This window comes from Episyrphus balteatus, chromosome 2 (genome assembly GCF_945859705.1).
Source record: "Episyrphus balteatus chromosome 2, idEpiBalt1.1, whole genome shotgun sequence".
In the NCBI taxonomy this organism is placed as follows: domain Eukaryota; kingdom Metazoa; phylum Arthropoda; class Insecta; order Diptera; family Syrphidae; genus Episyrphus; species Episyrphus balteatus.
This window is the reverse complement of record NC_079135.1, coordinates 88,289,153-88,313,867: the sequence shown is the minus strand read 5'-3', so window position 1 is coordinate 88,313,867 and position 24,715 is coordinate 88,289,153. Positions and strand designations below refer to the sequence as shown.

Genomic DNA, 24,715 nt, shown 5'->3' with positions numbered 1-24,715 from the left:
AAAGGGGGGGAACGAATACATGCTGATATATACTATATAGACAATGATCAATTTTTAACCATGATAGATTCTTTTTCAAAATTTCTCATAGTAAGACATATTGAAAGTAAAATAGATGCTAAGGATAAACTCATTGAAACAATACCAATATTTGGCAGAGTTGAAACACTTGTAACTGATAATGAAAAGACATTTTGCACACCATCAGCACAACTAGAATTAGAAAGACTAGGCGTCAAACATGAGAGAACAGCTCCAAACCATAGTAGAACGAATGGTATGATAGAAAGAGTGCACAGCACATTGACTGAAATTATACGAATTACGAAAACAGATATCCATGCGGAAACAAATGAAATAATGCCATTTGTCGTTAAAAAATATAATGAATCAATTCATTCAGTGACTAACTTCCGACCAATAGACGTGTTTCATAACTTTGAAAAACATATTAGTTTGACAAATGTATTAAAAGAAAAACAAGATAAGGATCTTGCGTACTTTAACAAAAACAGGACAGAAATAGAATTTAGACCAGGACAAAAAGTACACGAAAAATCGACACGAAGGCAAGGGAAAGTAAAACCTTTGTATAAAAAAAGAATAGTAAAAGAAGATAGAGGAAGAGTTATACTAGACAGTAAGGATAGGATCATACACAAAGATAATTTGAAAAAATAATATATTCAAATTCAACACCAATTCTATTTCAGATGACTAACAGTATCATACTAGTATTTTTGGCATTACTAGCCACGACATTTGCGCAAGTGCAAATAACAAACTATAGTACAGAGGAATACATTCTTATAGAGGACGGACCTGCTGCATTATTCTACGAAAGAGGTGATGTTTATCACATAATAAATTTAACACATTACAAAAATATACTAAATGATATAAGAGGTAAAGGTGCTAGGGTAACCAGTTTAATTAAGACGAATCTTGAAACTGCAGACAAATTAATTAATCAACTTATTATAAGAGATAGATTTAGACGAGGAATAAATGAGATCGGTACTCTATGGAAATGGATATCAGGAAGTCCAGACCATGATGACAAAATAAAGATAGAAACAAAACTACAGGAACTAATTGAATCTAACAACAAACAGTACCAAACAAATTCAATATTATTTAAAACAATAGAAAAACTGACCAGTGAGGACAATAACATTGACAAAGAAGACGAACTAATTTTAAAATTTATAATTGAAGATTTAAGAGACATTATCAATACCATCAATTTAAGAAAAAATGGCATTTTAAATACAGTGATTTTAAATATAGAAGATTTAGAGAAAATAATAAAAACAGAAACAATGCCAGTTTCAATTACAGATGTTTTAGATGCATCAGATTTTCAAATTATTCAAAATAAGGAAATAATCATGTTATACATTCAATACCCAATTGTTAAGGAAATAAACACTAAATTCATTGTAGAAAGCATTAATATAGGTGATGGCAAGTTACAAATCCCAAATCAAATTGTATTGTACGAAGAAAAATATAAAATGGCAAATTGTAAACAAGAATTAAACAATATGTATTGTAAAATAAGTAATGAAACTAATTGTCTAACAGATTTATTAAATAACAAGAAAGCAAACTGTCATAAAATAAAGGAGAAGAATCCAGACATTAAAATAATTAAAGATGGTATAATTTTTGTAAGTGGAGAAACCACAATCAATAGGAAAATATATAAGGGTACATATCTCATTAATTTCAAAAATAATGTAACTATTAATTCTAAAATGTATGAAAATAAAAAAACAAAAATTGTAAAACATTTTAAAATGAATGTACCATTAGAAATTAATATTTTGAAATATTTAGAATCAAGAAATGAAAAATTAAAATTCAGAAACATTGATCTAATTAAACCTTATATTGAAGATATAAAAGAACACCCAATATTGTGGGGAATAACTTTAAATATAATATTAATATTTAGTATTGTAATAGTTATTAAGATGTTGAAAATTTATAAAAGAAACGAAGAAAAGAAAAATAATTTAGCATTTAAGAAAGCAACAATTAAATGTTTAACAGCAACAAGAAAAGCTATAGAAGAGCGATCGGGACGATCACTATAGAAGTAAGGGGGGAGTTAACACTTCGATTCTATTCAAGATGAATCATCTTGAAGTGTTATTAAAATTTACCGGAAATATGACATCCGTCAAATAAACATCTTCAACAGTTCTCATGGTAATATGATACCAATGAGAACGTATAGCATGGATCATCGATCATCAACCATCAGCTGAATCATCCATCGACATCAAGTGGATGAGATAGTCAGTTCATAGATACTCATCAAGCAAACCGGTTCTAAAATTGTAGTTTAGGTTATTATCTAAGTTCATTTAAATAAAAGTTCTTTTTTAAAAACCCAAACAGGAATTGCAATTATTAATTCGTCTGATAGAGGGTAGGCTGAAACAAAACTGGCTTAAACTTACATTTTCTAAATCAGGAAAAGGCAGAGAAAGTTAATATTTGGCCATCATATGGTTACTTTAAACAAAAAAATATTATTTCAATTTTATAAGAAAAAAACAAAAACTAGGTGTTTTTTTCTATGGAAAAACCTGTTTGGGAAACCTTTAAGGGCGTCTGGCAGAGGGAAGGCTGAAAAATATCTGGCTTAAACTTATATTTTCTAAACCAGGAATAGACATAGAATTTTAATTTGTTACCATCATACGGTTATACCCAACAGAAAATAAGCTATTAGGTTTTTTATTAGAAAAATGCATTTCAAAATGCTTCAAAGCGGTCTGGCGGGGCGAAAGCTAAAGAAAAACTTTTGGTACCCACATTTTTGAAATCAGGGGATTTTTTATGAATTTTTGGTGTATCATTTATTGGGGTAATACCTAGCAAAACGCCAAAAGTTGATTTTTGACTGCACTTTGGATGCGTCTGGCAGAGGGAAGGCTGAAAAATAGCTGGCTTAAAAATATATTTTCTAGACCTAGAATAGACATAGAATATTAATTTGTTACCATCATACGGTTATACCTAACAGAAAATAAGTAATTAGGTTTTTTTATTAGAAAAATGCACTTAAAAATGCTTTAAAGCGGTCTGGTGGGGGGAAAGCTGAAAAAGAAACTTGCGGTACCCACAGATTCGAAATCAGGGTATTTTGTATGATTTCTTGGTGTATCATTTATTCGGTTATACCAAAACGCCAAAAATTGATTTTTTGCTGCACTTTGGATGCGTCTGGCAAGGGAAAGCTGAAATAGATCACTGCCAGACTTGTTCCGTTGACATACTGTGGTGCATATTAGGGTGTCCGTTATTTCCCAAAGTGATGTTTTCGGGGGTGACACCCCCCAGATCGAAAGTTTAGGGCCTAAATACGGGGAATTTAGCAAAAAAAAATTTTTTGGGGGTCATTAACCCGTGCCTCTAAGGTCATACTTTCCCCATACAAATTTGTATGGGAAATTTTTAACTCATACATAAATTTTTTTTTCTCTCGAGTTAAATCATCTATTTTTAAAATGTTTGTTGATTCTGGTTGGAAAATAGTTCCTTTAAAAGATTACATTCAAAATTTCCCGTTAAAATTTTTTTTTATATTTTATTTCGGTTTTTGAAATTATTAGCTGTTTTCGTAGTTTTTGCTTTCACCTATCACATAATTTTAAATGCAGTTTTATTGGTTTTTAATTCTTTTCAAATATTGCATTCAAAAATTTGTGTATAAATCAAAAATTTTAATTTTTTTTTATTTTTTTTGAAATTTTTGCCGTTTTTATACGTTTAAATTTATTTTTCTTGAACTACAAAAGATAATATGTTAACAATATTTTTATTGAATTTTGTTTAAAAATTATTCACCTAAAAAATTACATCAAAAAAGTTGCAAACAAGAAAGGGTAAAGTATTTAATAATATTTTTTTATTATAAAAACGGCAAAAATTTCCAAAAAAATTTTCAAAAAATTGAAATTTTTGATTTATTCACAAATTTTTTAATGCAATATTTGAAAAGAATTAAAAACCAATAAAACTGCATTTAAAATTATGTGATAGGTGAAAGCAAAAACTACGAAAACAGCTAATAATTTCAAAAACCGAAATAAAATATAAAAAAAATTTTTAACGGGAAATTTTGAATGTAATCTTTTAAAGGAACTATTTTCCAACCAGACTCAACAAACATTTTAAAAATAGATGATTTAACTCGAGAGAAAAAAAATTTTATGTATGAGTTAAAAATTTCCCATACAAATTTGTATGGGGAAAGTATGACCTTAGAGGCACGGGTTAATGACCCCCAAAAAATTTTTGTTTGCTAAATTCCCCGTATTTAGGGCTTAAACTTTCTATCTGGGGGGTGTCACCCTCGAAAACGTCACTTTGGGAAATAACGGACACCCTAGTGCATATCTAGATATGTGCACACTCGAATTTCGGTTATATCAAAACTGCCAAAATATGCTGCCGGCTCTCGGTCTAATAGCTAGGCTCAAAACATCAAAGCTGACGGACTTGCTTGACAGGAATGCAAAAAATAAGCAATAAGCATTGCTCTCTACGCAGCAGCCTTGAAAACAGTAAATAGTTTATGGATATCTAGGGTCTTTCCAGGATCCTCTGTAATTTTAATCTTTGGTCGATGGTGAATATAATATATGTAACTAGTATAAAACCACGCTTATGTGCAGATTGAAGATTGGAATTGGTTGCGACTCTTTTGTTCTCTTTCGCTTGTAAAGTTCTACTAATAATAATCAAATTTAAAGCTTTTTCCTTTTTCTCGGCGCTCTTATAATCTCGATGTTGAGGGGATTATAACTATCCTACGTACATATCTGCTTCACACTATCGCCTGTATTTGCGATCAAAATAGGCCTTTTACCTTTTGAGTTTATTTGAACATTTTATTAATAAAAAATATCGTTTAAATTTTAGATAAAAAAAAATGTTTTAATTAAAAATAAAGAAAAGTATCCAAAAATGGTACGAAAAGATCTTTTTTTTTCAAAATTTAACATTTTATAAAAACTTTAAATTTTCATTTGCAGTTGCAAATTTGAACAAAGCCGTATATCCAAAGCCGTATATAAGCAAATAAACGAGGTTGTTTCGTATTGTATTAAAATACTTTGAAATACGTATTAAAATACTTTAAAATAATGTGAAATATGGCCATATTGTATGAACTTGATCCTAACCTACTCTTGCATTATGCGGTTTAAGAAAATAGTAAGTTTATGCCACAGTGCATGTGGAAAATATTCAAACAATGTGAACTACAACTTTGGCCTAGATGTTATTACAAAAAGCACCCTAATCAAAATTAAATAAACACTTCTATAACTGAAGAAAATCTTCTTGTCGTTAATAAAAACAAAAAACAAAATCCATCCAAATATACATAAGAATCAAACATTCAAAAATAAATATTCAATTCAAAATAATACAAAAATTTAAAATAAATTGAATTTCAATATTACAGAAACAAAAATAAACAGACACACTACTAGCACAAAACAAAACTAATACAAATACACCAAATATAAATAATATTGTAGATGTGGTTACTTAGTAACCAAAAGTCCTTTTCAGGGATTTTTCGGCCATCGAATACACAATCCTAAAACGATTGTGGCGCCACTCCTCAAACGATTGTGGCTCCACCCCTCAAACATAGCGGACGTTTTTTCCGGTGTCACTTCTATATATATGTATAATTATTCAATGTTTTAAGTTTATTTCTTATTATATTTTTTAGCTGAGATTTTATTTGTAAACTTTTGCATGGCCAATTAAACTAGTTGAAAGGTAGGAGAATAGTTAACAAATGACAATTGGTCTGAATAGTTTCTTAAGAATAGAACAATTTGAAGTACGATTTTTCAAAAAAAAAAAGAAAAAAAGAATGTTCCACATACACCACAGTGACCCTTTACGTTTTTTCCATTTTAATGACTTATTGTTATTAAGGCACATTTTTTTATAAGAACAATAAATGTTAAACATAACTGGATTGTTGGTAGGATTGATTTATAGGTTTTGAGGTTATTCAGACATTTCTTATTTTTGATTTTTTAACTTGCTTATAGGGCAAGAACCCTTATAGGTGTTTATAAAACAAAATTGAACTTCAGAAAACTATTTGTATTATCGTACATAAACACAAACTAAATAACAAAGATTCCTGAGTCATTCAATTCTCTGCTATTGATCATTTTATAGTAATGTACTAAATTACCCTTCTCACTTCAAATAATTCTATAAAAAATTCAATATTACAACAAAAGTATCTATACCCAACCTGCCAATAGAAATAAACTTATTCAAGCACAAAATTAAAATGAATGAGAATATAAAAATATCACGACATAACAATCGGGATTCAAGGAGGAATTGATTGAATGTCCAATGATCATAAATCTCCCCCTTCTTAATATGTGTACTTATAATACAGTCCATTTTATATTCCTATAAGTTACGTGACGTTAAGTTTCAATATATATTTTGTTAATGGACATCTAAGATCTAACATTAATCAGAAGCATAAGACACCGCTATTTAAATAAAAGATTCAAATCGATGAAAGAAAAAAAAAAATATTGAAAGTGGCAAGGGGCAAATCGTTACAGTACGACTAGTGCGGAAATTATGATAAATTACTAACGTACTAATGACTTACGTACTGGGACTTACATATCAAAGTATTTTTTGTATACTCTTTTATTATAATTGTTACGGTTCAAAACCGATTTTTTTTTCTTTATTTTTTGTTTGAGTTTTGTTTTTCTTATCAGCGAAAATACGAGAATAAACCAAATCAATATCATGCTAATTCCAATTAATGAAATCGCTTTTCTACCTGCCAGCCACGTAGCCTGTTCTTAAAGTCTTTAAATTTGAGTTTCCTTTAATTAAAGTTAAATTAAAATTGTTTGCTTGAAGGAGAGGAGAAAATTTATCATGTCATGCTCTAATTCGTATTTGGAAATATCTCTTTCAATTAAATACTACATCATTTCCTCACAAGAAAATAAAGAATCGCATTTTACTACCCTCATTCCTCAACCTCACCCTCATCCCTAGACTTCATTTATTCAGTTCTTCAGAGCTATTCAATTCATGGTGGACTTTTATTTTTATTTTTGTATATTTTCAATAGATTTTTTTTTCAGACTTTTTTTTCTAGTTTTGCAAAAGAAAGACAAACATCCCTTTTAAGGTGATTAGATGTTGAGAAAGCTGGACAAGGTATTTTCCTCTTATTATATAGAAATACTCGTAGTTAGTGGAAAATATCCCTCATTTTCACCTGAAATTGCATGAATAAATAGATGTAGTATTTCATACATTATTAAATGCAATTTAGGTTTAATTACTACTATGAAAGATTTATGAGACTGAATTTTGATTTTTTTTTTCTAGTTTTAGTTAAGTTGGCTATGGAATAATGAATGAAAAAATAAATATATTAACTTGGTCTGTAGGGCAAATAGGGCATTCCATAAGGAATTGAACCACAAACAAATTGTGCAAAAAAATCTGTTTGGATACCGATTAGATATGTAGTGGAAGGGAAAGAGTTATAACACAAAACTTTTTTTAGTTTAATTATAAAGTTTTAGTTCTTATAATTAGAGTTTAGATTAATGACTCATTTTCAAATTAACTCTCTGTCGGCACACGGGTGCCAATTTGGCAGGACGAAAATTTTAAAATTAATGATTTTTCCCAAAACCGTCTTTTTATAATGGTGATAATAATATATTCCTTAGGAATTGCGAATATAATATTCGAAATCTTCGAAAAATTCTACGTCAATTTCATTATGCATATGCCCTTTAAAATATTGGGACCGAAAAAGTTATAACGACATTTAAAAGCAAAAACCAAATTCGCAATCGTGTGCCTTTCACGTCAAGGGTGTGCCTACAGAAGGTTAATCATCTAAAAACCTAAACAAAATACTGTGCATTCAAATTAAGAAAAAAAAAAAAACGAAAAATTCGAACCACTGTTTTTTATTTTTTCTCTTTTTATTAAATTTTAAAAACTGTTTTTGAAAATGAATTTCGATTCTTATTTATTTGCATTTTTTGACTATATTTTAACAAAAGTTGAAATACTCTTTTTCGCAAAAGTAAAGTTTATATATAAACAGTATTGAGTAAAATACTCAATTTCTATTTAAGGACATCGCCTGAAAAATTATTATTGTGCGTGACTCTGGATTATTATCTAAAAAGTTGTACTATTATTGGCAGTTTTAAAAAGCGCATTATCTGCCTCAGACTTCCCCTTTTTAATATCCACAACTTCGAAACTAATGTGAATAAGTTCAGTCCTTTTAGGCCTTTCACTCTTCACCCAAGCCATGCACTGTGTTTATTCATATAAAGCTAGGGTCAAACGCAGAAAAAAATTCGTGGGTTTCAAAAAAATACTAACCATTATTTTTATATATATTTTATATTTTTATATATATTTTATATTTTTATATTATTAATCAGTTGCGAGTTTTACGTGGACATTTTTTCCCCCGGAATTTAAAAAAAAAAATATTGTGAGAAAATTAGCATTTTCCGCTAAATTGGTTTTTTGTTCTTCATCAAAATTTAAATTAAATTCAAAATACGAGGACAAGGAGTTTTCGGGACGAGAACAACTTGTCGCCCGCAAGTCACAATAGGGAAAAAGTGAAATTTAATTTCTCCGGGTGGAATCTTGTTCACGTGAAACTTACAATAGGGCTGAATATGTTTTTCGGGGAACATATCGTCACTTGAAAAGCAAAGTGTCTGTTGCCAACTTAATTCAGACGTGGTGCGAGCGGGGTCTTAAGGTATTGGGGGGTTGTCATAGAATTCAACCACCAGAACGGCTCAACAAACAAACCAAGCTTTGTCAATTTTGTACCTGTATAAATGGTCCAAAAACGAAACATACGTAAATGTAGACCGATCGACGAAATTACTCTTCATAATTTTCTGGTTCATCTGTTTTCCGATAATGTGTGTACTGTGTACTACCAGTTACAAATCCATCTTATTAGAAATTTTTTATGACTGCAGCAAATATGGTTCAAAATCATACTTCGTAAAGTAGTTGTAGTACGGGAAAGTTAGACTTTTGCTGGGAAAAAATTTATAAATGTATTTTGACTTCAGGACTCAAAAGAGTATCAAGACACGAGTCGAAAACCAAATATTCGGTGATTTTCTTATTTTAGTCATATCTCTTTGATTTGATTTTTTTTGAAAATTAGTTTGCAGCAGATGTTTTTATTACCTTCATTACTTACATTAACGGTTTTTCGGTTTGACAGACCGTTTTTAATCTGCAGGTAAAAAACTTATCAAAAAAATTGCAGTTTTTTATCTAGGTACAAAAGTACTAATTCAAGGTAATTTGCATAAGGTGTAACAAAAACCCAGAGCGTTTAGGTTGCGTTCTCCCCTGTCAAAAGCATTAGACTCAAAAAGATTCAAAAAACTTCGCTGGGCGAGCCAATCCAGCGCTTTGATCGCCGTTAAATATGCTAAAAAAGAAACTCGGCAACGACAAAGGTTTTACAGTGATGCGATAAATTAACAATGGGACGTGAAAAGTCCTAACTAAGCAAACGAAAGCAAACCTATGTTTTCAGTACTCATACGCCAAAGTGAACATAATGCTTTTACTTATTGAATATTAACAATGCTTCTAAATACCTGCAGGCCACTGTATACCAAAGTTTTTAAATAAGTATAAGAAGTTCACAAGAATTTTATGGAGAGTTTTGGCACTCAGAGTGCCTAAGCTCAAAATTGATCTGTGTACTTAAATCCTGCCCCAAATTAATTCAAAGTGGATTGTAGATACGGTAGTGGGAACCGTTAAACGTTTCCCTTTTGCGTGTCTAGAATAAACTGTTGGTGATTTTTAAATCAAACAAACTCCTCTATTTTTAAGTCCTCCATAGTGCACAATAGCACAATATCTTCAGGCATAAAAAAGTTTTTATTTTAAAAATCACATCAACCTCTTAACCGCATATTGGTATAATTTTTTCCATCCAACCAAATCACCAATCTAAAAGTAAAAATAAAATTTTTTAAAAAAATATTTAATTCCCCTATACACTGAATCCTTTCAACGATGCATTTCTATTTCTGCCTAGAGAGAAAAAAAAGCACTTTAAATTTTATTTTTACTCTAGATAGCTGATGGTATCCTCCAGGATTTAAAATAAATAAAAAAATAAAAGAAAAAAAAAGTGGAAAAAAACCCAAACACACACATTTGGTATTCCACTCAAGTGCCCAAGTTTTGTCGGACTGCTTCCAATCAAATTTTGTATTTTTCATGCCCCAGTTGCTCCATCCACATCCTCTATACAATTTGTGTAATAAATTATTTACAAGCCAAATATCTACCCATAGTTATGTTGCAATACAAACATGGCCATAGAGGATAGGTATGATATTTTTTTTTTTGTTATTCCTGCCTCTGTATATTTTTGGGGTTAAAGTAAATGTTATTTTTTCTTCCTGTATGATGTTAAATTTCTTTTTTTTTTTTTGTTACTCCTTTTTTTTGTCTTGTATTTTATTTGTTTTGAAACAAAAACTCCAAAATAACGAACTCTTTAATAAAAAATGCCTCGAACATGCGCACTCATTCCATTATCCACAAAATATAATCAGAATCACCAACCAAAATTGCCATTGTTCCTCGACTATTCTACATATTAAAACCTCATCCTGTTGAAGAAAAAACTTATTGGAAAACACTTTCCTTTCATGAAACATAACAAAAAAAAAAAAAAAGAGAACACACCAGAAAAAGTACTAAAACATAATAAAACCTTTCCCAACATCATAAAAATATCACCAACGGGCATATTGAGGTTCGGAATTTTCAACAAAAAGTCATAAAGTATACAATCGGGATAAAAGCACACAGGAATTTTTTTTTCCTGAATAATTTTTTGTTAAAAAATATCGTTTTGGTAGTCGTGTCGAGTTTTTCCACTTTCCTTCCACAACAAATTTTCATCCAATGTTTTATAGTCAATGGGTGTTTTTTGGGTGGTTTTCGTGTATTTTTCCTTTTTGGAATATAGACTCCCACTGAGTGCCACCACCGTGTCGGTGTCGGTGTCGTGTCGTGTCGGTCGTCAAAGTTAAAATGAAAATGAAACCATCCAACTTTAGTGTGTTCTCCTCCTGACCAGTTCGTTCCTGGTTGTGTTGTATCTTGCTTGCTACTTGCTGTTGCCGCTGCTGCTTCTGCTGCTACCGTACTTTACCTACTCACATCGTACGTGTTCCTACTGCACATTAAGTTTTGTGTGTTTTCGGCTCTTTTCAGGTGGCACTGGTACTAACACGAAAGGTACTGGATAATATATTATGTATACCGAGGAGCAGTTTATATTTGGACGCGTGTACTGAAAAGTGTATTTATTGTAACGTCTCTTGAATTGAATTTTCTTTAAAAATTCTTCTTATATAGCTGTGTTATCTTCTTATAACTTTTTTCTCTCTCTCTATACAACAATAAAATTAAAAAAAAAAAATAAATCTATTTCGGAATCGTTTATTATTGTTTTTTTTTTTTTTGTAATTTTTGTTTGTGTATTTTGTTGGCTTTTTGGTGTAATGAATAAAATTTGACAAAAAAATAAAAACAAACAACCTTTAAATTATCAAACATGCGCTTCAAATATTAAAATTGAATTATTTTTTTTAATTTTAAACTTAATACACTCTACTTGAGTGGTGCTAGAAAGGTTAGAAACGGGAGTTTTTGAAATACAAAAAAAAAAAAATAAAAAACTATCATGTTTTGTGTTGTTGTTTTACTCTATGATAACTACATTAAATGCCGTTTTCCATTTTTTTGTATTTACTCTATTTAAGTAATTATAATTATATATAAAGAGACTTATATATATAGATAAATGTGTGTCTGTATATATCTTTGTACGTGTTTAAAGCCAATATCATTTCCATATGCATATCACGGAATTTCAAAAGGAAAAATTGTGTGTAACGTATAGCAGCCAACAACAGCACTACTATCGTCACCACCATCACCATCCACCCAAAAAACACAACTCGTTCCAAAAGAAAAAATTATTATTGTTTCGGCTTGAATAATTAATGTAACAAAAAGTAATTAGCCAATATATAGTATATATGCAGGTTTAACTGTATAAATACTAATTATAATTATTAAATAAAACAAAGTTAAAAAATAAAAGAAAAAAAAAATGTATAAAGAGCATTAGTGGATATGATTTTTTTTTTTTTGTGAAAAGTGCAAGTGAAAAAGTTAAGTGAATAAAACTTGAAAAAAAAAAAAAAATACTCAAACAGAAGAAAAATCTACAAAAAAAAACCATGGTAGTACTTGGATAACAAAGCAAATAGCTCCTTGGATAAGGACCTTAGTCAATTTCTCAAAATAACAACTACTACTACCTACATTAAAAAAAAAAAAAAAACTACACAAAAAAGGTATGTTAACTGAAAGGGTGTTTCCGCTACATTAACTGAAATTTCTTTATGATTGGTTGAATATTGGGGGCAATGTTGTTGTTTAAAATCGATGCGGTTTTTTTTTTTAAAGAATTTCTGTATAATTCGGCATTCCCACAAATATTTCCGGGTAACAAATCTATTTTTGTACAATTGGGCTAAGAAATTGCAACGAAGCGAAGGAAGAAAAATCAAAGAAATGACGAAAACTATTTTTGGCCCGGTTTTTTTTTTTTTTTTTTTTTAACTTAAAATTAAGTTTAATGACTTAATAATTAAATAAAAATATAAAAATACTTAAAATATTGTATCTTTTGATGCCGGCAATTTTTTTTCTTATCAAACCATATGGTAGACGATTTTTATTGAGATTTCAAGACGAAGGACATCTTTTAATACGCAGATACAATTATTTCCTTTTTTTGTTGTTGTTGTTGTTGTTGTTATTGCTTTACTGTAAGATAGAAGAAAAACTTGTGTATCTTTTCTTAGTTTACATTATTTAGTTTTGTCTATGTAGAATATTCCGTATGTTTTTATTTTGTTGTTGTTTTTATTTTTGATGAAATGTCAGTGAAATTTATTTGTGTTGGACTGATATTAGATCTAATATTTATTCAATATGAAAAGTGCATAAGTTTATTATTCATTTGGATATGAAAAAATTGATCTTGTAATTTATATTCATAAATACAAATGTGTGTAACGCTGTAACGTGTACATCAATAAATATAATATGGATCATATTATTGGCCGTCGTAATTTATAGAGCTCCTATAGAGGTTGATGTATGAAATAGCAAAAGACGAACAAAAAAAATTAATTTAATTTATTTTTATGTCTGTCATTTGTGTCTTGGGGGTATGGTAGAGGGATATATCTAGATAGATATTCTATATTGTATCTATGAAGTGAATGTGTGTATTTGTTGGAATTTCCCAGTGTTGTGACGACTTTTTTTTGTGTTTTGTGTGTGTTTTTTTTTTTATTAGCATCCACGTTGTGGCGATTGGGGACAGTTTTTACAGTCCTTTGAGGTAGGTGTATATACTTTCTATAGCATTTTTATTTTTTTATTTTATTTTTTTGCAAAATAAATAAAAAAAAAAAACGGGAAATAAAAATGAAGCCAAATAAGTGTCGTTTGGGTAAATTTCATTATAGATTAATCGTTTTTCATTTTATTGTTGGTGTCCTGTGTGTTTATGTTTTTTCTTCTTTATTTTTGTTTTTAAGTTTACTATATCTCAAAAAAAAAAAAAAAACAATGATGAAAAGTGTTTTTTTATGAGTACGTCATACGTTTTACTCGTAAACTGTATATACTCGTATTATATTTTTAGTTATAACTTTTTTTTTGTTTCTTTGAAAGTGCATTTAAGTGTTTATTTAGATTTAGATAGGTAGTTAAAATGTTACTATATTTTTTTTTTTAAAGGATATAAAGACATATTTTTTTTCGTTGTCTTTGATCCAATATTTACTTGAAAGGGAAACGCCCGATTTTTGTTATATGGTCAATGCACATGTTGGCATGTGCAGTATGCAGTGTTACTGTATAAAAGTAAAAATGTGCAATAGTGCAATTGTATATCATTTTGATTTTGCTTTTGTAAGTGTTTCCTTGGAATTTATATAGGTATTGGGGGTTATGTACAATCCTTTGTTTGTTCCGTTTTAGTTTTTTTGTTTTGTTTAAAAGATAAGATTCATTTTGATTTAAATGGAAAGTGTTGTGTGTGTATCGGAATTGAATACACTTTCGATTAGAGGATTTTTTTGGTCTTATAGATACTTGACTATAGTGTAGGAGATTAAGTTGTATTTATTTAAATTTTTACTAACAAAAATAGATAAATATGTTGGCTGATAAGGAAAATCAAAAAAAGTGAACAAACAAGAGGGAAGAAATAACACCATAGCAAATTATTCACTCATATTTAAAGCAGTGCAAGGTGTAATTTAAAAAAAAAAAAAAAAATAAAACAAAAATTAAACGGTTTCGAGGTATTGCAATTTTTTTTAAAAAGGCTCTTATGAATTTTGTTAAATTGTGCACGAATGTAATTTTAACAAATCAGCATTTTTAGTTTTTCTAAAAAAATACGAATACCTAATGTAAATATGGTATTTCAATTTGAAAAAAAAAAAATCAAAGGTCTTCCCGTATATCTGATGAAAAGTTGAATAAATTTTGTTTAAAAGCTAAATAAAACTACTTTCGACATTATTAAAGCATATACATAAAAAATGAATGAATACATATGAAATGAATGAATAATAGTATAAAGGTACGTTGCACTACATAGAAGAGCAAGTACGTGCTTATTTAATATTATTATTACAATTATTATTGCACTAACAACGCAAAATTATACCTATTCTGCAAATAGTAGAGTAACTATAAAGCTAAAAAAATGGCAATATTAGGGAACCCGGTCGAACAGCTTAGATTTTGATGATCTTTATTTTCAAACGTCGGTAATTAAAAAGACTTTAAAGTCTATAGATTTAAAATTGCCGGTGTTGCCGTTTTGATTTTTTAAATTTAATTGAAGATTTTTATGAACAAAAAAAAATTTTTTTCAAAAATTTTGCTTAAATTAGTTGATGCCAAAAGATTGTCTAGGAAATTTAAGGACAAAAATAAATGCGAGTCAGGGACAATCTTCCATAGTTTAAGCGATAGATGCAATTTACTTATTAATTGACTTCAGACACAAAAAAACAATATTTGAACACAACGGCAACACCTACAGTATTTAAATATACATTTTAAAAAAGCTAGAAGCTTATTCATATTTGTAAAATTAAAATTTAGTAAATTGAATAAAGGGCTTTTGAAAGAAACGTAATTGAATTCAGATTTTTGAAAAAAAAAAAAAAATTATTTGACAAATTTTAACATGTCGATTTTAAAACTTTTTTGTAATATAAGAACTTTTTTTTATAGAAGTTTTGAAAAAAATTTAACTAACATTTTTTTTTAAGTTCAACATTTAAATATAAAGTTATATTTTCTTCATTCAATAGCCCTTATTTTTGAAAGTTGAGTACCAAAATTTTAAAGTTCTTATTTTTCAAAATCTTTAAGAAATTCAATTATTGCAATGCAAAAATTCAGTTTTTATAAAAAAAATCCAATGAAATTGAAGTACTTTTTATATTTTTTTTTCAAAACTGTAATAGATATATACATATTACCTTTTCCTCTTCGGAATTCAACTAATAATATTTATGGAGAAATTTTTTTTTTTAAATAAATTCTTATTTTACTATGAAAAAGTTTGAAAAAAAAGCCATTTAAAATTTTTTAATAACGTTTTTTTTTTTTACAAAATTTTGAGCTGAGGAATATTCTTTCAAAAACTCTTGGTTAAATTAAGTGGATTTAAATTATTCACGTAAAAATGCGATTCTGGCTTTTAGAAAACGTTTCTTTAAATATTGTAGGTGTTGCCGTTGTGTTCAAAATATTTTTTTTTTGTGTTTGAAGTCAGTTTGTGAGAAAATTGCAATTATTGTTTAAACGATGGAAGATTGGCCCTTACTCCCATATATTTTTTTTTCCTTAAATTACCTGAAGAATCTTGTGCTATCATTTGTTTTATGAAATTTAAGCAAAAAAAAAGGTTTTGTTCAATAAAATTTAATTTTAGTTTTAAAAAACAATGCGGCAACATCGGCAATTTTTAATCTATAGACTTTAAATTATTTTTAATTACCTACGTTTGTAAAAAGTATATACTTAAGCTGCGACCGACTTATATTTTTATTATACATTACTTAAAGCTATTATTGTTCCAAGTTTAATTCATCTATCTTATCAGTCCTGTTTTTTTTTATGTTCCTTTCAATTTTTCGATAACTTCTAGCAATCCTTTTGTATTGAGGCTTCTGTCATTATTGTGCATTTCTTTTATTTGCAAGACCTGTATTAAAACCATATTTAAGCGTCGCAATTCATCAGGCCATAGGTATTTTAGTTTAAAATATCAGGTTTGATGTCCCTGGAAACCCTATTGGTGTGACCTATGCTACTGCGGATTGCCTTTCTTAAACATGCTAATAAGGTCTATATTAATACTTAGTTTTAAAATGGTATCTCTAATCAGAATATTTGTATAAATGTTCTTTTTAATTTTTGATAACTTATGACAACACTATTGTACTGAACAACACTTCGATAATTGCTTACCTTGCTATATTTATAAGAACAATATTAAGATCTTACTTTTAACATCATACCTACATTTAATGATTATTTATAATAATCTTTAAGCCAGTCTTCTGCATTTAAATACCTTCACTTCTGCCAATGTGTTGTGGTAAACATGCTAAGGACTATTTTAAGACAGAATTTGTTCAACTTTCTTATACGACTTTTAGCTTCTGGTAATCCCAGGAACGCTTTATACTAATTATTTAACTTTTTTGTATTTACCAAAAAACTTATTACCATTTTTGTAAATAATTTGATTTTTGAAAATATATTTTTTTTTTTTTGATGACACCTGGCAACCTTTTGTTCTTAATTTGACTTCTGTAATAAAAAGGGCTATGAGTTTATGCAATATCTATCCGTGGACCCTATAACGTTAAATTTTCGTCGCTTGTTTTGCACTTTTAAGGGTCACTGTGGCGTATGTGTACAAATTTTGTGTGTTTGTATTGGAATTATGCAAATTTTTCTATTTTCTGGCAACTTACCAAACGAGTTTACTTTTACAAAGGATTTTATTTTTCATGTCTAGTTTTACATAAATATGTGGGATTCAGGAATGAAAAGTCAGTTTAAATTTTTAAAAATAAATGAAAATAAATGACATTTTTATTCAAATTCAATATTTAATTCTAAAATTCAAAGATTGTAGTTCTGAAACTGTGGCGTACTTTATCTCAACGTCCGATATGTACTCTTGGAAAAAAATCCACTTTAAAAAACTTTTAAATCTCACAAAAAAAAAAAAGAACTACATATATGTATAAAAAACGATTTTTCCTAGCCACGTACAACACAAGCTGAAAACCATAGCTGATGTTCTCCTCTTTGTTGATCAGAACCCATCTTAAAAAAATTACTTAAAATTCTTCTTATGTTGGCAAACAGTTTCCAGAGTAATTTCATGAGAAGAGTAAAATCAACTAAACTTCTATTGCAACATTATGACAACGATTTAAACTTGCAAACTCAACATTAAACGTTCGCTTTTTTTTCCGTCATTTCACATTATTTCTTTCTCTCTTTTCTAATTTCCTGTCCCAATTCTCATTGAGTCGTACACGTCGTATATATACGTTCCTATTAAGAATACCCATTGCCATCAACGAGTTATTGTTGAAGTGTAAAAATAGTTACGTAGTTACGTGTTACCATAGTGGCAATATAACAATGTTGAAATTGAATCTATGGAATTCGTCCTTACGCGAAAAGAAAAATGCCAATTCAAGACATTTTATTAGAGTTTATTTTTAGCAAAAAATTTTTAACGAACATAAAAAAAAAAAAAACTGTCTGCTTTGTGCTCAAATTACTTTTGAACTTTATTTCTTTGCACGCGAAATTTGGGACGAGGTGTTTGCCTAACCCTTGTATAACTTATGGGTTGCTAAGCTATTATGCACATAATAATCACTTAGGTGTGGTTTGGGTTGAAGAGTGAATTTTAGAGCAATAAATTGTTACTTTCACATCTAAGGGGGATTTGAAGGGTGGTGGATAAGGATATGCTACTTCTAGAGTTCAATTTCATTTTAAACACTTTTTCCATTTTCCGTTAAAAGGGTTGAAAAATATATATTTCCAGAGTTTCTTAGGTAACTTGTTTATATTAACAAAAATAAAAAACAAAAAAAACATCGATGTAATAGTTTTGTAGGTTATGCAAACTTTATACAAGGGAAAGGGAAATTTTAATAGCGAACGAAAAATTAGGTTAATTTTCATAATGAGGTAAACATACAAGAGTGATACCAAAAATACAACGGTTTTTTTGTTTTGATTTGTTTAGACATAAACCGCATACAAGCTTTTATAATAATTTTGTTTATATGTGTATTAATGTAATTATTTTGTAATAGGTTTTGTCATTCAACTTCTTTTATTTTTTTTTTACTGTTCTCTTTGTGTGATCTTTGAACTTTGCTATTCCCAAACGTCTAAATGAGGGAGAACTTATGGAAAACAATTATTTTTAGAAGCGACATATGTATATTTAGGTAAGGTATGTAGGTTTTATGTTCATTTGAAAAAAAACTATATTTGAGAGGCGGTAGGGGGTGTCTCGGTTTTTGTATTGTTGTGGATTTAATTTTTTTTATTTACTTTTCTTCTTTGTTTGCGGTCATATCGGAACTTGGTATGATATTGTCTTTTGACCAACTCATTCGGTTGAGGTCAAATTTTTGAGAGATGATATTCTGCATCATGAAGGCTTCATCGGATCTTTATACTTTACGCTCATACGGTAACCCCTAAATTTTAGAACATTCAACCAGAGATGTAAGATTTTCGCTTATGATACTTTAGTCGTCAGAAAAGAATAATTGATGCACTTTTGGGAACGGAAATTTACCTTCAAGCAAGTAATCATAGAAACTTTAATAGAGAGAAGATGCCTTATGACGCTTCTCTTATGTACTCCAACTCCTACTGTGGTTTCGTATTCTTTAGTGATTCCAGTTGGATATTTTAAATATGCGCACATACTTCGGACTGACTGAGAGCTATTGGAAGATTGAGAATATCCGTTAATATCTCTTTAGCTTACCAGAATTTTCAGGTTTTAGAGGTGTCGAATTTTCTTGATTTTGGATTTTCAAGATTTTGAGTTTTTGGGATCCTAGATTTTGGGTTTTTTGGATGCAGAATTTTGGACAACAATTATTGTAAAAAAGAAGAGAAATGAAACGGCATAAAATAAAAGTTAATGAGTTTTGCCTATAGAGGGCACCATATTAATTTTAGTGCGGAGTTAAAGTGGGATTACGTGGCTGCGAGCAAGGTTAGTTTCCTTGTACAAACCTTACAGTCTTAGACGCAACCAAAAACCGCCCGAAGATTTTTCTCTCGAATCAATCCAACATATTATAATAATATGTACTTTGCTCTGCCCTCATTAACCGTTAAACCTATTTTTGACAATCCGGTTGATGCTCACAAAACCGCCTCTAAAACCATGCTGTGTTCGTCCCATTATATCAATATCGTTGGACTTTTGAAAAATGGTGTCTCTGGTTTTGATGTTAGAGTTCTGTATTATCTATTCTTTCGGGATTGATGTTAAATATGTCTCATGAAAGTGTACCGCCTTGTTTAAAACCCTTTTTCACATCGAAGGTATCGGTGAAGTCTTTGCTGACCTTGACAGACGAGCTTACAGTGTTGCTTAAACTTGAAATGGATCTATGCATTACGTTTCTGTAGATACTGTTATACGTGGCTTTGAAATCGATGTACTGTAGGTGGCCACATGATTATGATTTATGAACGATGAAAATTTTCAAAAATTTATCACTAATTCTTTAACTAGAACGCTAAAAATAAATTATTTTTATTTTTTTTGTACAGAAATTATTATTGCAAGTGTGTAAATCATTATGCCATTACTTAATATTTTTTAAAAAGATGTAAAGTCACAAAAAATTGATGACAATAGAGAAGACTACCCTTTTTTCAATATTTCGTATCTATGCTTTCCTTTTGTTACAAAAATGCCTTAATTCTTTCGGGGACTCACTTTCTGCATGAATTAACTGTTGTTCAGTACATGTAATGATCAAGCCACTCAGCACTAAGCTTTTCCACCAGTTATTTTAAGGTTTTCTGTAGCTTTTCGTTTAAGAATCCCCCAAGTGCGTTATTTGTGGAATTCATCCCCGGAAAATAACTAAGCTTGTTTATCCTTTAATTTTCCTTACTAAGGAATGTCGTGACATTTTTGGCGTTATGGCAGAAATTCCTGCAATTTCCTTGATAGCTTCTCTCTTGTGTTGTCTCTTTTTTTCTCCTAAGAAGTCGGTGTGTGTACAACCGTTTGTTTTCGTTTTTAGAGCTCATTAGCAGTTCTGTTTAGTTGCGTTTCCTTGCTGGCATTTATTATCAAACCATGGGTTTCGTTGTCGTGGCCTAGTGAAACCCAGCCGTTCGAAGGCAGTTTCTCTGATGGCAATATTTACACTGGTTCTCTGTACTTTCTTGAGCTGGGTTAGGACTTCTTAAGAAGGTGTCGATCGGTCAATTGGTTGACAGAAGTTTAACGCCGACTTTGCACTAGTCGATTTTAGACGCAAGGCTAAAGTTTCTAAAGGATTCTTCCTAAGGTATTTTCGCTTAAGTCACCTGCGACTTACGTTCACACTAATCTAGTTGACTTAACGCTGAAAAGCTGCGTCGAAATCCTTTCGCGAAAAGTCAGCATAAGGCTTTTTCAAAAACGATTTTGGAAATATTTCACACATAGAGAACTCTATGCCACCTTTCATTTGATACCAATCTCGTTTCTTTACTCTTAGGACCAATTATACTCCATAGTAAAAAAGGTTTCCTTGTAATTAAAAAAAAAAAAAAAAAAATGATTTACATAGGTACAAATTGTTATATTTGTACAATCAACACCAAAACTTCAGTTATCATGCATTTCATTTCTGTTTGAGAAAATTGCTTGCCATTTATATCGATTGATCGGCAAAAGAAATTCGATTTCCTAAATCATGGATTCTGTAAATAAAATCCGTAAATATTGCATTTATATAAAAAAAAAATGATTTGTCTATCCAAACGAACAAAAAAAAAAAAAAACGTTAAAAACCTAAAAAAGCCAATACAAAATAATAGAATATTGAACAAAGACTTTCCACCGAAATCCATATTTTTTATCGTTTGAAATCTTTTTTTTTCTCTCTGTCTATTTGAATTGAAATTTCTAAATTAAAACTGATATGCAAATCAACGATTTTATAGGATCAAAGTGCTTTTTCACTTCAACAAATCATATAAACATTCAAGTTCAATATTGAAAGTTCAAAGTTCAACGTCAAATTTAATATAAATTTGAATATATTCCTTTGAGAAATCATAAATGTTTTCCTGCATGTTTATGTATATCCAAGAGCAAAAGTCATTTCACTTGAAAAAGAAATAAATTATGTCCTATCGTATATATGTGAAGGTGGTGCTTGTCCGTATTACTAACATCACCCAAATTAAAATACTACTCTCCCTGGAATATTATTCACTTTCAATTAAGATCATCAGCATTCATAATTACCATCCATAACCTAGCCAACATTTACGGTAAACCAATCATCAAAGTAATCATTTTGATGAAGTCATAAATTCCCTATACCTACCATGTGTATGGTATATAGAAAGGCTCCTCTAACACAATATTTTTTTTTTTTTGGGTAGCCTGTATAATAATTTTCCTGCCAAGTTCGAAAGATACGACTACATGTCTAACAAAACAATACCATTTGTGTGCTTGTTGGGTGTTTTTTTTTTGTTGTTTTATTATTTTTTTGTCGGCTTTCTAGAAAATTGGATTATTACCAGGCATGCTCACAATTTCAATAAATTGCTCCTGGTATTCCACTAAAAATACCTTCACACAAAAACAAAACGAGAGAGAGTAAAAAAAAATTAGATTGCACATCCACATGCTTCAAATTGCACAGGTTCTATTTTTGAGTCTTCATCTGAACACGTATATACACATTTATAGTAGGTTAGGTACTGAGTACTTTTTACATGTACAATATGTACCTACAATCACAAAGTCAATGGTTCAATAAACTAGAGAAAAAAAAAGTATGTACCAAGAACTTTAAGGGATTTAGGTATATCTAGTGTCTAAAAATACAATTTATGTTTATATATCACATATAGGCAAAGACTGACATATGGTCTAGAATTCAAAAGTTCAGATGTGACTCATGGGATTAGTAAAATTGTCAAACTGTCATAACTCATGTCACGAAACTGGCATCTTTATATTTAGCCAAAAAGTGTTACCGTGTTGTTAATATGTGTGTGTCATTAAGTGGAAGCACGACAAAAGTCAAAAACTTGTCTTTTGAAGTCCATTAAGTAGGTTAAGCAAATAGTCTTGTTGTTGCTGCTGTTAATGAGTTGGGACTTTAAATGGAATTGCTGCCTACTCATTCTTACAAATCCAGTCGTCTCTTACTAGTGGTGTAATATTAGAGAATTATTTTAACTGGAGTTTTGTATTAACTTCCATTTTGTTGGTTTGATAGACCTATGATGAAGCTGCACTTTTTAGATAATATTTTTTTAAAAAGGGCAACTTATTATTATTGTATAAAATGGGGTTTTAAACAATTTATGGCAAAAGTAGCTCTCTTATCGAATAAAGTAAAAAATGAAAGTTGTGATGGATAATTAAAAGATATAAAACTTTTATTTGGTTCATTTTTGTACATAAATTTGAAAATTAAAAAAAAAAAAAATGTCAAAAACTAAGTGTGCTTGTTTTATGCATTTTTAACACAAAACATATTTGAATTTTGTGAAAATGAAAGCTTAATTTTAGCATAAAACCATGTTTCAATAAAGCTTGAATTTTGTTTAAAGACAATGTATTAAACATATAACTTTTTCAAATCTCAAAAATACTGTTTTTCACCATTTTTCCCAACTCAATATTATTATGAAATATATTTAAATATATTTATTTCCAAATCCAACGATATATTTTGTTTAAAAATTTAATCGTTCTAAACCCTTCAAAAAATGCTGAATTTCTTCCAAGACTATAACACAATCGTTACTTGAACTAAAGTAATATTTGTTTCTTACCCAAATGATCGAATTTCTTTTTTGAATTCGTTTAAATTTTTTTAAGTAAAAGGTAAAAAAAAAATGATTTTTACTTGCGATTGTAGGTACTATAGTCTATAGGGCAAGTTTAGGATTCGTAAAAAAAATCGAACTCGAGATAACAATTTTACGTGACATTACGATGATGGAGAATGCCAAAAAAGTGGGGCCGGCAATTCTGTCTGTCTGTCTGCCTGTCTGTGTGTCTGTCTCTATCTGGAGCTGGAGCCTAAACGAGTGAAGTGATTTTCTTCAAACTTGGTATTTAGCAGTTTTGGGTGATTCCCTAGAGGGGAAACTAAAATTTTATTTTTATAACCAAAACTCACAGTACCTGCAATCCTAACGGAAATACAAAAGTTAATTTTTTTTTCAAAAACGGCTCAAACGATATTGATTAAAAATTTTGTGTGTAGTATTACACATAAAAGCCAGCTTTTGAAATAAAAAAAATATTTTTTATACCGTTATAAACGGTACCTGCCATAGAACGATTTTTTTGGCTTCTAAATATCTCGTACAAGACTCATCCGATTTCAAAGAATTTTTTTATACAAAAGCGTTTAAGTAGAAATAATATTAAAATTAAAGAAAATTAAAAAAAAAAACACATTTTTGGATTTTTAAAAAATATTTCAAAATTTTTTTTTTCGAAAAATCACGAAAATTTTTTTATTTATTTTTGTAACAAAATTATGTATTTAAAATATTTAAAAAAAATTTTAGTATTTAATATTTTGAAATTTAAAATGTATTATTTGTATTTATATATTTGTAACAGATTGAATAAAGAACAAAAATCCCCTGAAGAAGTAAGGATTTCTTACGAAACGTTGGGTAAAAGAATGGAATAAAGTTTTTTATTTATTCGCATTCCAAAAACAAAAAGACCAAAAGAGCCTAATAAAACATAATAAATTTTGAAATTTTGTTTGTTTGTGTAAATTAATTATTTCTTCAAAATGGCATACCAACTTTTTTTGAAAAATGTTGGAAAACTTTTATTTATAAAAAATTATTTTTTTAAAAAACGACTCCAACGATTTTCGACATTTTTTTTCTAAAAATAGGTACCTTTTTATACAAGAAATAAAATGGCATACTTCGTGTTTTGTAAAAGATCATTTAAAACGGTGTTTTATTAATTATAAAAAACAGATTTTATTTTTTTACACTACTTATGAAATTTCTTCAAAAATATCAAATTTTAAATTTCTTGAATAAAACGCTTAAACATTATAGTTACTTTAAGCATAAGAGCAAGTACGTGCGACCCCAGTCGTGCAATTTATTTTTTTAAATTTTGGTGGAGTTTTTACGAAAATTTGCGTTACATATGAGGCAACAC

General features: G+C 29.2%; 1 protein-coding gene across 1 annotated transcript in view; it reads left to right on the top strand.

The window, feature by feature from the left end:
* Positions 1–11,861: 11,861 nt before the first annotated feature.
* LOC129911576 (small conductance calcium-activated potassium channel protein) overlaps positions 11,862–24,715 on the top strand; it is a 233,909-nt gene continuing 221,055 nt past the window's right edge. Inside the window, exon 1 of the mRNA XM_055989409.1 lies at positions 11,862–12,506. The gene's annotated coding sequence lies outside the window, so the exon portion shown is untranslated. The remainder of the gene's footprint in view (positions 12,507–24,715) is intronic.